Here is an 11,387-nt window from a genome sequence, read left to right on the forward strand (position 1 = left end):
GTGGAATTCTACCAGTATGTATAAGATAATGTTATCTATGATACTTCATCCTTTGCAATTTGGGTGTCATTTATTTATTTTTCTTGCCTTATTGCTCTGGCTAGAACTTCTAACACTATGCTGAATAAAAGTGGTGAATCATGCTTGGTGAAAGCATCATTGTCTTGTTCTGATCTTAGAGGAAAGGTTTTCAGTATGAGGTTACCTGTGGGTTTTTCATATGTGGACACATATATGAAAAGTAGTAGTTTTCTCCTATTCCTATTTTACTTACCTTATTTTTTAATCATGAAAGGGTGTTGAAGTTTGATACATGCCAATCATGGTTTATTTTATTTTATTTTTTTGGCCAGGGCTGGGATTTGAACCTGCCACCTCCAGTATATGGGGCTGGCACACTACCCCTTTGAGCCACAGGTGCTGCCCAACCAATCATGTTTTTTTTTTCTTTCTCTTCATTCTGTTAATATGGTGTATTTCACCAATTTTTTTTTTCTGTATCTTAAACCACCCTGGCATCCCAGGAATAAAACCTAGTCGATCATGGTATGTAATCCTTTTAATATGCTGCTGACAGTTCAGCAGTATTTCATTGATTTTTTTTGTATTAGTATTTATAAGGGATATTGGTCTCTAGTTATCATTCTTTATGTAGTGTTTGTCTGGCTTTGGTGTCAGGATAATGCTGAATTCATAGAATGGGTTAGGAAGCACTCCCTTTTCAGTTTTTCTGAAGAATTTGAGAAATATTGGTCTTAATTCTTCTTTAAGTGTTTGGTAGAATTCACCAGTAAATCTGTCAGATCCTGGGGTTTCTTGGCTGGGAAGATTTGGATCATCAGCTCACCATCCTGAGTGGGTCCATATCTATTCAGTTTGTCTGTTTCTTTATGTGTCAGTTTTGTTAGGTCATGTGGTTTTTAGGAATTTGTGTGTTTATTCTAAGGTATCAAATTTGTTGGCAAATAATTTTTCATAGTATTCTCTTATGATCATTCTTGTTTCTGTAAAATTAGTAGTAATGTCCCTTTTGTTTCTGATTTTGGTAATCTGTCTAAATATTTCTCAATTTTATGGATCTTTTTCAAAGAATCAACTTTCGGTTTTATTAGTTTCCGTTTTTTACATTCTCTATTTTATTTATCTCTACTGTACCCATAATATTTCCTCCCTTTTGCTAGCTTTGGGTTTAATTTTCTCTTCTTTTCCAGTTCTTTAAAGTGTGTGGTCAGACTTGATTTGAGATAGTTCTTCTGCTTTGATGTGGGCATTCACAGCCACAATTTTCCCTCCTGTCACTGCCTTTGCTTATGTTGTAATCCCATACATTTCAGTGTATTGGGTTTTGTTTGCATTTAGTATTAAGTCTGGTCTAACTTTCACTGAGATTTCTTCTTTGACCCGCTGGTGTTGTTCAGGAGTGTGATCTTGTGGGGAGTTTGTGGTGATAGGAAGGGCTCTGATGGCTTGAGCCTGGGCTAGTATCTGAGGGATGTGACTTGGGGGTTCTGCCACAGAACTGGAGCAGATGCTGGAGGCATAGATGCATGTTGCAGAAGATCCTCACTCTGAGTACAGTCTCATAGACAATGATGAAAGCATAGGAGGAATGAGAAGATTAATGCAGAAAAGTCATCAAAATGGACTGGGTCTATAGCCTTTGTCAACTCATGCCTGCCCAGATCAGACCATTGTGCCCATCTGACTACAAGGACCTGCTGTGCTTGTGAAGAAAAGACTGCCAATCCCACCAAATGTCTAGCATCTTATCTTTTAGAAAACAAGGCACAGTTTGAAGATAGAAACAGACTTACTAGAAAGAACAGAAAAACTTGGTTGCTGCTGTAGAATTACATTATTAAGAGGCAGCTTTAATTGTCATGATTATTTCTCCATTTGGAAGTATAAGAGCCTTCAGGACAACAGAAGTTATTTCCATAGTTGCAGAGAGCACATTTCCCTTATTGTGATTTAATTGTCCTAGTTGTTTAATGAATGCATTCTGTGCATTTTCCCCAGATAGTCTTTAACTTTGTTTTTAAATGACCTAAAATAAACTGTCAAGAAAACTTAAAAAAAGAATGTGATCTTTAATTTCCGCATATTTGTAGATTTTAGTTTCCTTCTATGACTGATTATGCCTTTGTTGCTTTTTGGTTGGAAAAAAATACTTCATATGATTTTGAACTTTTAAAACTTATTGTGACTTTTTTTTTATCCTAATAATATCATTTATCCCAGAGAATGTTCCATGTGCATTTAAGAAAAACGCGTATTCTGCTATTGATAGGGGGAGTGGTCTGTTATGAGGTCTGATAATTAAGTCTGTGAACTTGCCACCATGCACTCACAGTGTCTCACCGCTGTGTTCCTGTTGATGTGTGGGGTGTTTGCTGAGTGGTGCTCATTATTGTTTTGTGTTCTTGCGTCTTGTCACAAGAGTGATGGAGCTTGAATTAGAGTAACAAACATTCATAAACTTCATATTGAACTTGGCAAGTGTGTAGTGAAGTCAGGAACTCGTTAGTCCAAGCTTATGTGGATAATGCCATGAAGAAAATGGCAGTGTACAAATGGATTAAATACTTTTCTGAGGGGAAAGACAGAGTCACGATGAAGAGAGGTCAGGGCTGCCAGTACTGAGCATAACTGATTAAAACATTGCAAAAATTCATTAAATTATGTATCAAAATCATTGGCTGACTGTGAGAAACACAGCAGACGAAGTAAACATCAATAGAAAAGTGGTTAGGAAAACCTTCGCTGAAAACCTTGCCTAGCAGCTTATGGCTCTTGCATCACAACAGTGCACCAGCTCACACAGCACCACCTGTGAGGGAACTTTTAGTCAGTAAACAAATAAATGTGTTGGAACACCCTCCCTACTCACCTGATCTGGGCCCCAGTGACATTTTTCTTTACCTGAAGATAAAGGAAATATTGAAAGAATACTTTTTTTCAGCTTTATTCATATCTGTATTTTCTTCCTTTCTTTTATTATTATTATTTTTAATAAGTTCAGGTTAATGTGAGGGTACAAACAACTAGGTCACAGTATTTGAATGTGTTAGGTAGAGTCCATTTTGTAGTTGTGTCCCACACCCAAAAGGTGTACCATACATCCCTACATTGCACCCATTAAGTGGGAGCACACCAATCTCTCAAATCCCCCTCCCCCCAACTTAAATTGAATTGACTTTTACTCCTATGTGGGCATGTATTATATTGTCTACTCTGGCTTCATATTAGTATCAAGCACATTGAATATTTGCTTTTCCATGAAAGAAGACATCTGGATGACATTCAGAATGTCAAGGGTAATATGACAACAGCTCTGATGGCCATTCCAGAAAAAGAGTTCTAAAATTGCTCTGAAGGGTAGACTAGACACTGGCCTCAGTGCAGAGCTTCCCAAGGGCAGTATTTCCAAGATGATGGCAGTGATATTCAACAATGAGGTATGTAGCACTTTTTCTAGGATGTGTTCCTGAACTTAATTGTCAGACCTCATATATCTTGTTTGGGTCCTCTATTTTCTTATTGATCTTCTGTCTGGTTTTTCTATCCATTATTGAACATGTGGAATTGAAGTCTCCAACTATTACTATAGAATTTTCTATCTCTTAATTCTGCCAATGTTTGCTTCATGTATTCAGAGGCTTTGTTGCTTGGTATATATATGTTTATGGTTATTATATCTTCTTGTTGAATTGACTCTTTTTTTTTTTTTAGAGACAGAGTCTCACTTTATTGCCCTTGGTAGAATTCCATGCTGTCACAGCTCACAGAAACCTCCAACTCCTGGGCTTAAGCAATTCTCTTGCCTCAGCCTCCTGAGTAGCTGGGACTACAGGAGCCCATCACAACACCTGGCTGTTTCTTTTGTTGCAGTTTGAACCTGCCACCCTTGGTATATGGTACCAGCACCTTACCCTCTAAGCCACAGGTGCTGCCCTTGAATTGACTCTTTTTTTTTTTTTTTGTAGAGACAGAGTCTTACTTTACCACCCTCAGTAGAGTGCCATGATGTCACAGGACTCACAGCAACCTCCAGCTCTTGGGCTTCCACGATTCTCCTGCCTCAGCCTCCCAAGCAGCTGGGACTACAGGCGCCCACCACAACACCTGGCTATTATTTTGTTGCAGTTTGGCTGGGGCTGGGTTTGAACCCACCACCCTCGGTATATGGGGCCAGCGCCCCACTCACTGAGCCACAGGTGCCACCCTGAATTGACTCTTTTATCAATATATAATGTCTTTCTTGTCCCTTGTAAAGTCTCTTAATTGTTTTGTCTGCTAGTATAGCCACCCAGCTCATTTTTGATTACTATTTGTATCAGATAGCTTTTTAATCTTTTCACTTTTGACCTGTTTGTATCCTTAATTCCAAAATGAGTCTCTTATAGACAGCATACAGTTAGATGCTGGGTTTTAAAATTCTGCCAATCTCTGCATTTTACTTTATTTTATTTTTTTACAGATGTTTTCTTGCCACAGGATGTTTTCAAACTCCTGAGCTTAGGATATCTTCCCATTCTCACCTCCCAAGTAGCTGGGGTTACAGGCATGCACTACTGCATTAAAATGGAGAGTTTTAATCTTATACTTAAAGTGATTATGGATAAGGGTGGAATCACCATTGTCATTTTGCTGTTTTTTCTCTGTGTATGCACCACCCTTCAGATACCCACCAAATAGGGCAGAGAGATGTACACAGTGTTTGCAAGTATAGCCTTCTCTCCTTTTTCTGAGTTCAGGTGGAGAAGGAATGGACTGCTTCTTAAAGACCAAAACCACCAATGCACTGGGGAGGGGTGGTTCGAGGATGAGTGAAAATTCTAAAATATTCTTACCATTTTGAAAATGGATTTTTCTCCATTAGACATTAGCGTGATGTCTGTAAACCTTCGGCTGCTTTCTGGTGCTCTGACAGAATTGGTTCCGAGAGTTTCTGCTTATTTTTTCAATGTTTCTGTATAAAATTAGAGCCAGAATTTTATTGGTTGGTTTACTTTTTAATGACTTATTCTGGAAATAGGACTTCATGAATCTATACCAAGATAAGTGAAAAATTAATAAATGGGAAGGAAGAGAAAAAAGCTCTTTCTATAGCTCATGCCAACTAATAAAAGTAGAAGGAATTAAAACATCATTGATGGGTGCTAACTGTGCAGAGGCCACACAGGTCAAGAGGAAGGGACCCACGTGGGCCCCAAGCATCTCCCACAGGCACTCACTAATTCCAATGGGGGTCTGGTAACTTTCCAGTGGAGAAACCTGGACGACACCCCTGGACCAAGTGATAAAGGTTGACATCCCAGCAATGGGACCCTTGGACATCATGTCTTCTGGATATACATAGCTTTATTCTGTGGGACTCCTGCCAAAGCGCACCCCACCTGAGACCCCTGAGGAACCTCTGCCTCTTGAAGACCAAAACCACCAATGCACTGGAGAGGGGTTGTTCAAGAACAGGCAGAGGTTCCTCAGGTCTCAGGTGGGCTGTGTGCAGCGTAGTCAGCCTACACACCACACAGGATTCAAGGTGAAGACACACAAAGAAGCTGAGCACTGATTCCAGATTAAAAAAAACAGAGGGGCATTCATGGGACTGTGTCCCTGAAAGGTGAGCAGCTGCATGTACATGGCCAGGACGGGCCACCTGAATCCGGGCTGCATGTCGTGCTGCTGTTAACTCATCTGGCTGCGGCCCCTGCTCTGCTTCTAGGAAATGCCCACATATATGGGGTGAAGGGGCATGCTTCCTAAACTCAAGTGGCTCAGAAAAAAAATACATAGATAGAGAGAGAGCAAATAGTAAAACACATGGAACAAAATATGAACCCTGGTGAGTCTGGGGAAAGGGCACGCAGAGACCTCTGTCCTACTTTTGCAGCATACCTGAAAGTTCAAAACTATTTCAAAGTGCAGAGTTTCTCAGAAAGCTCCATGCTGGTTGAAGTTTGCAGAAAAGACCAGAGAAGGGACCTGCAATGGCCCCAGTGATCCTGGACACAGCAGCAAGGTATGGAGCAGGGAGGGGCAAGAGGAAAGGGGAGACATGAGGGAGGTGGGGGTGGAGGGGAGGCACCTGTCTCCAGGCAGGGCCAGCCTGAGTGGGCAGCAGGGGCTGAAGGCCAGGACGCCGGGGCCAGGCCAAAGGCAGGTGCTGGAAGGGCCTTAGTCCAGCTCTGGTGAGTCTTCCACACCCATGGAGGGCCAGGGTCTTGGGGAAGCTCACAGGGGTGGGGCAGGAGTGGCCTGGGCAGGCAGGCAGGGGAGGATGTGGGGCGGGTGTGGGCAGAGGACGAGCCAGGCCCCCGGGTCCATATTTGCTCAGGATTAAGACAACATGAGGAAGAACAAATAGGAGGGGGCCACAATGCCTGGACCCGGCCAAAGATTGCCTAGTGTTAGCGGGCAAATAGGCCCTCCCTTCCCTCCAGGAACCCCAGTGTTGACTTGGTGCCCATAGGGTGGCAGAGGAACCCAGCGCAGCCCCACATGCTGGGCCACCTTCTCCAGCAGCCTAGAGCTGAGCGGAGCACCTGGGACCAAGCCTGGCCAGGCACCCACACCTGGCCCCTGCCCACCCCTGCCAGCTGGGCCCTGCATGACTGGCAGACCCAGGCTCAGGCATGACACCTAGCCAGGCACTGTCCCTCTGTGCAGCCTGCCTCTTCAGGACCCACCTGGCTCTGGGATGGGGCAGATACCCAGAAGGCCTGCATGGCCTGAGCAGACCACCATGAATTCAACCACAATCCAGGTCAGCGCAAGTCAGAGCTGCCCTGAGGCCAGTGGTCAGTGAATTCTGAACTCTGGACTGAAAGCCAGTTCAGAGAGGACCCTGTGTAGCAGGTGTCAAGGGTCAGGGTCATCTGAAAGGCCCCCGGTGGGACAGGGGAAGACCATCAGGCAAGGGACCCAGCTCCGCTGAGGGCAGGGAAACAGCCCTGCCTCGCCACAGCCACCAGGCTCCTGAGGGCTCAGGGCCAGGAGGACAGCGGGCCCCACCCCTGCCCCTCTACAGAAACTGGTGGAGTCCCTTGGTGCGGGGGGTCCTGCCCGGCTGGGCGGATCGCCCTCTGCTTCTGAGGGGAAGGACAGGGCCAGAGAGACCACAGTGTGGGGTACAGGTCAGGTAAATGGAGTCATTCTGGGTGACAGTGGAAGACCAGAGGGAGTGAGAGGCCAGTGGGTCCTTTCTGCCTGGGCCTTACCCAGTGAGCTGCTATTCCCACACCGTGAGCCCCACTCTCACCCCATGGATCCCCCATTCCTGGGCTCCATCCCACAAAGCTGCCTGAGTCTCTACTGTGGGCTGGGTTTGGGTTTTCTGTTCTTGGTTTGCAGTTCTCTGGGAACTCGGTGGCACAGCGACCACACTTTTGAAAACTCAGCCATATATGCATTTTTCTCAGGGCCCAGGACACATGAGCTTCCTCACAGTCACCTCCGATGATTTATTTTTTATTCTATTTTGTGAAAACACAGAAATCTGTGCGTGGCCCACTAGGTGGGTTTTATGGGACTCCAGCCCCTCTCCTGTGGGAGACCTCGATGCACCTGGCTGGGCCTCTGCCCTTCTCTGGTCCAGCCTCACAGCCCTAGCCATCTGTGTACCCCGTCTGTCAGGCTGTGGCTGCTGTACCCACAGTCCCCCACACCCCAGCTTCTCCGAATTGTCTTTTCTGCTTTATTTTGCCTGTGGAAATGGAGGGCAAACTCTAACCAGTTAATCTCACCTGAGGGTGGGATCAGGATCCCACCTGGCTCAGGCCTGAGTCTGCAGCACCCAGAAGCCTGCTGGGGCTGCCACATAGACTCAGAGACGCGGAGGGAAGCGGCCCACACACAGCTCCCAGCCTATGTTCCAAATGTGTTTTGTATGTTTTCTGGTGGCATTCAAGGATGTGGACAGATGGCTGCCCACTGTGGCCAGCTAAGCCCTGGGGACAGAGACACCCAGGGCTTTTCTGGGTCCTCAAACCCAGTCCTCACAGAAACCCAAGGTTCTTTAAAGTTGTCCTTCTTGGGTCTCTTTGTCCCCAGGGTTTAGTTGGCCGCAGTGGGCAGCCATCTGTGCACAGGGCTTCAGGACCCCCATGGGTGGGGGGAGCCCTCCAGCTGGCAGGCAGTGAGCTCCCGACTCTTCCCTTTCTAAGCTGACCCGGATATTTGAGGACCTTTGTCAGTCCGTGCAGACTCCATGTGCGTTGCCAACTTCCTCTGAAGTCTCACCAGCTACAGGTAGCTGAGAGCCACACCTGTGTGTGCGGCGTCCTTCCCGCTCCCGTGTCCCCTGGTCCCTCTGTCCAAGGCGTGGGCATTCTCTTCTAGGCCAGTCACTCACCCTCAGCTTTGACGCAACTGGAGATGTGTTTTGTATTATGTTTTCCAGTGGCATTCAAGAGTGTGGACAGATGGCTGCCCTTGTGTCCGGCCACCTTGCTAGACTGCCTCTCTGGTGCAAGGGGCTCATCTGTGGACCCGGTTGGGTTTTCCACCTAGGTAGTTGTTTCTTCTGCAGTTTTCTGTCTCTACTAGGTTTTGTCACTGGCTAAATGTGTCTAGTCTTGCCCACTGTGAGCACATTGCCCTCCCTGGAAGCCTCCATTCAACAGGCATAGATTGGGGCAGGGCTGTGTGTCCAGTGTCCAGTTGGAGCTGTGCTCAGGGTGAGCAGTCCTCACAGAAACCTAAGGTTCCTTAAAGTTGTCCTCAGGTCTCTCTGTCCCCAGGGCTTAGCTGGCCACCAGAGGTGGTTGCAGCCCGTGTGTCCCGTGTGTCCCAGCCCGTGTGTCCCTGTCCCCAACAGGGATCTCGGTCTCTGTACCCGAGATCCCTGTTGCTCTAAGGAAGTCAAACTGCTGCCCAGGGCCCAGGTCTGTGGCCAAAGAGCTCCAAGCACCCACCTGCCTGTGACCTAGGACCAGGCTGACCACTGGAGCCCAGTACCTGGCTCTGACCTAAGACCAAGCAGCCTTCTCCTGTGGTCAGGAGCAGATGGAGGACACCAGGATCCCATAGCTCTGGGTGGGGGTATCCAGGGACAAGAAGGGAGGAGGCTGAGTTGACCTGAGCTCATGGCCATGGGCTCCCCAGGCCTCATCTCTGTCCATCTTGCTCCCTTGTCCAGGATGCTCCCCATTGCCGGCCCTAGTATGGCCCCAAGCATGAGGGCAGACACCTTGTCCCATTGGACAGGCAATTCTGGCTCCTTGGGGGCAGGGCCCAAAATGTGCACGTCCAGCCCTCCATCCTGGCCAAGTTCTGGAGCCAACCTTGGTCCCCAGCTTCTCCTGACACCCTCAGAGGTTCCTGGTGTCCAGAAGGACTGGGCAGCAGGGACACAGTAGGAGCTGCCCAAGTCTGGCTCTGTGCCCAGCTGCACAGCACTTTCCGGAAGCTGTGGCTTATGTAACCTGCACAGGGGTTGTGAGGGGCTGGGAGAGGAATGGGGGGTGAGGCGGCTGCTCCACTAGGGACTTGCTATCCAGTTACTTCCTGCTGTAGAACCATGCCCGCCCCAGCCCTCTGGGCAGCCTGTGCTCACCCTGGGGGGTGGGGGATTAGTCAGCAGCATCTACCCCATGCTGAGAGGGGAGGCATCTTGCTCAGACACCAGATCCGCCTGGGGGGGGCAATGGTGCTGATTAGAACACTGGCAAAGGCTGTGGGGTCAGTGGGGTCAACTGACTACACGGAGCAGGAGCTCCCAGGCCGTGTTTCCCACCCAGCCACCAGGGGAATGCAGGTCACAGCCCAAGAGCTGCCTCTGCCCCCTGGTCACAACAGGCTCTGAGGTCAACTCTGTGCCCAGGAGCAGGCCAGGCGGGGCAGCTGGGGGCTGTCTAGGGGTAGCCTGCAGCTCCCAGACCTGAGCCCAAGCTGGAGTTACCATGCCAAGAGGCCAGCCTGTGACTGGAGAAACCCTCAAAAACCAGTGTCCATCTGTGCCCTCCGATCTGCAGTGCCTGAGGACTCTGACGTGACTCTCAGGCAGGCGGGACCCGGGTGCCTTTGGGGCCAACACTGTCCCCTACTTGCGGGACTTGCTACATGGGGCTTGGGCGGGAAGCCAAGTCCTCTGGCCCAGCCCCACCCCTTCCAGCCTGTGGGTGCTGTCCCTACCCTTGGCCGGGGACCTGGGTGCCCCAAACCCCTTCCTCACTCGGGGCCTCAGTTCTGCCTTGGCTGAGGCAAGGGCCAGCCTTGGAGAAGGTAGGCAGAGAGCCAGGACCTTCACTGATCCCCCAGCAGCTCAGGTGCTGCCCCCTGGTGACGGCTGCAGGGAGTGTGGCTGGGCTCCTGGAAGTGGGAGGTTGGTGCTGCCCCCAAAGTGGCCCCCGACCCAACCCCGCCTGGCCTGGTTCCTGTAACAGAGGAGGGGGAGCAAGCAGCTGAAGCAGTGGGCACCATCAAATTCCAGGCTGGGAACTGCATACTCAGGCAGGGAACAAGAGGCCAGCTTACTATATCCACCATGCTGACCACCAACATCCTCCTGGCTGCTCTACACCCACTACCACAGACAGAGGTGCATGGGGACCAGGCAGGACCAAGTGTGTCCCTAGGTGGCCAGCACTGTCCATCTGAACTGCCACTTCTCCACCTGCCCACCCCAGAAAGGGGCTAGGGAGCCCTTGAACCCCATGGCATTTGAGTGTGAGATGCCAACCTGGCCCTGGGCTGATGGCAGCTGACCACAGCCTTCCCAGCCCCACCCCCCCGGTGTAGCCTGTCCTCCAGATGCCTCTGCCAGCTCTTGGGACGCAGAGCCAGCACTGCCCTCTGGCCAAGGCCCAGAGTGCTGCTGGGGGTGTCTGCCTCCACACCCACCTCCACAGGAGAGTGGGCCAGGCCTTAGGAAGGTGAAGGTTGGAGAGTAAGGGTCATGGAGGTCCCAGAAGAGACACAGTTCTTAGAGCTCCGTCCATCCCTCCCTGGAGCCAGCCAGCAGGCCCACCTACAAGCTCACCTGCAGGTCCACCCTAGCCTGCCCCTCCCCGGGGCGGCCAGAAGCTTTATGCCCAGGGCAGCCCCCAAGCCCTTCACAGGCCCTCATGGTCCAGCCCTCCTGGGCTCCCTCTTGATGCCCGCCTCCTGTCCTCTACCCACTCATCCATCCACTCACTGGCCTGCTCACTCTCACCCATCACTCATTGAGCCTCCTTGACTTAAAACTGCAGTTGGACCCTCACTGACCTCTGGAGAGTCATGGTCACTTCTTGAGGCAGCCCCAAGAGCAGGCCTATTCTCTCCGAGCAGACAGATTAAGCAGCCCCCCCAACCCCAGTCCCCATGCCCCACTCTGCCACTGCCCTGTTCCTGGGTTTCATGGATAAGCCCAAAAATGCACAGTGTCCAAGAATTGCAAAATG

The sequence above is a fragment of the Nycticebus coucang genome, chromosome 14, assembly GCF_027406575.1.
Source record: "Nycticebus coucang isolate mNycCou1 chromosome 14, mNycCou1.pri, whole genome shotgun sequence".
Classification (NCBI taxonomy): Eukaryota; Metazoa; Chordata; class Mammalia; order Primates; family Lorisidae; genus Nycticebus; species Nycticebus coucang.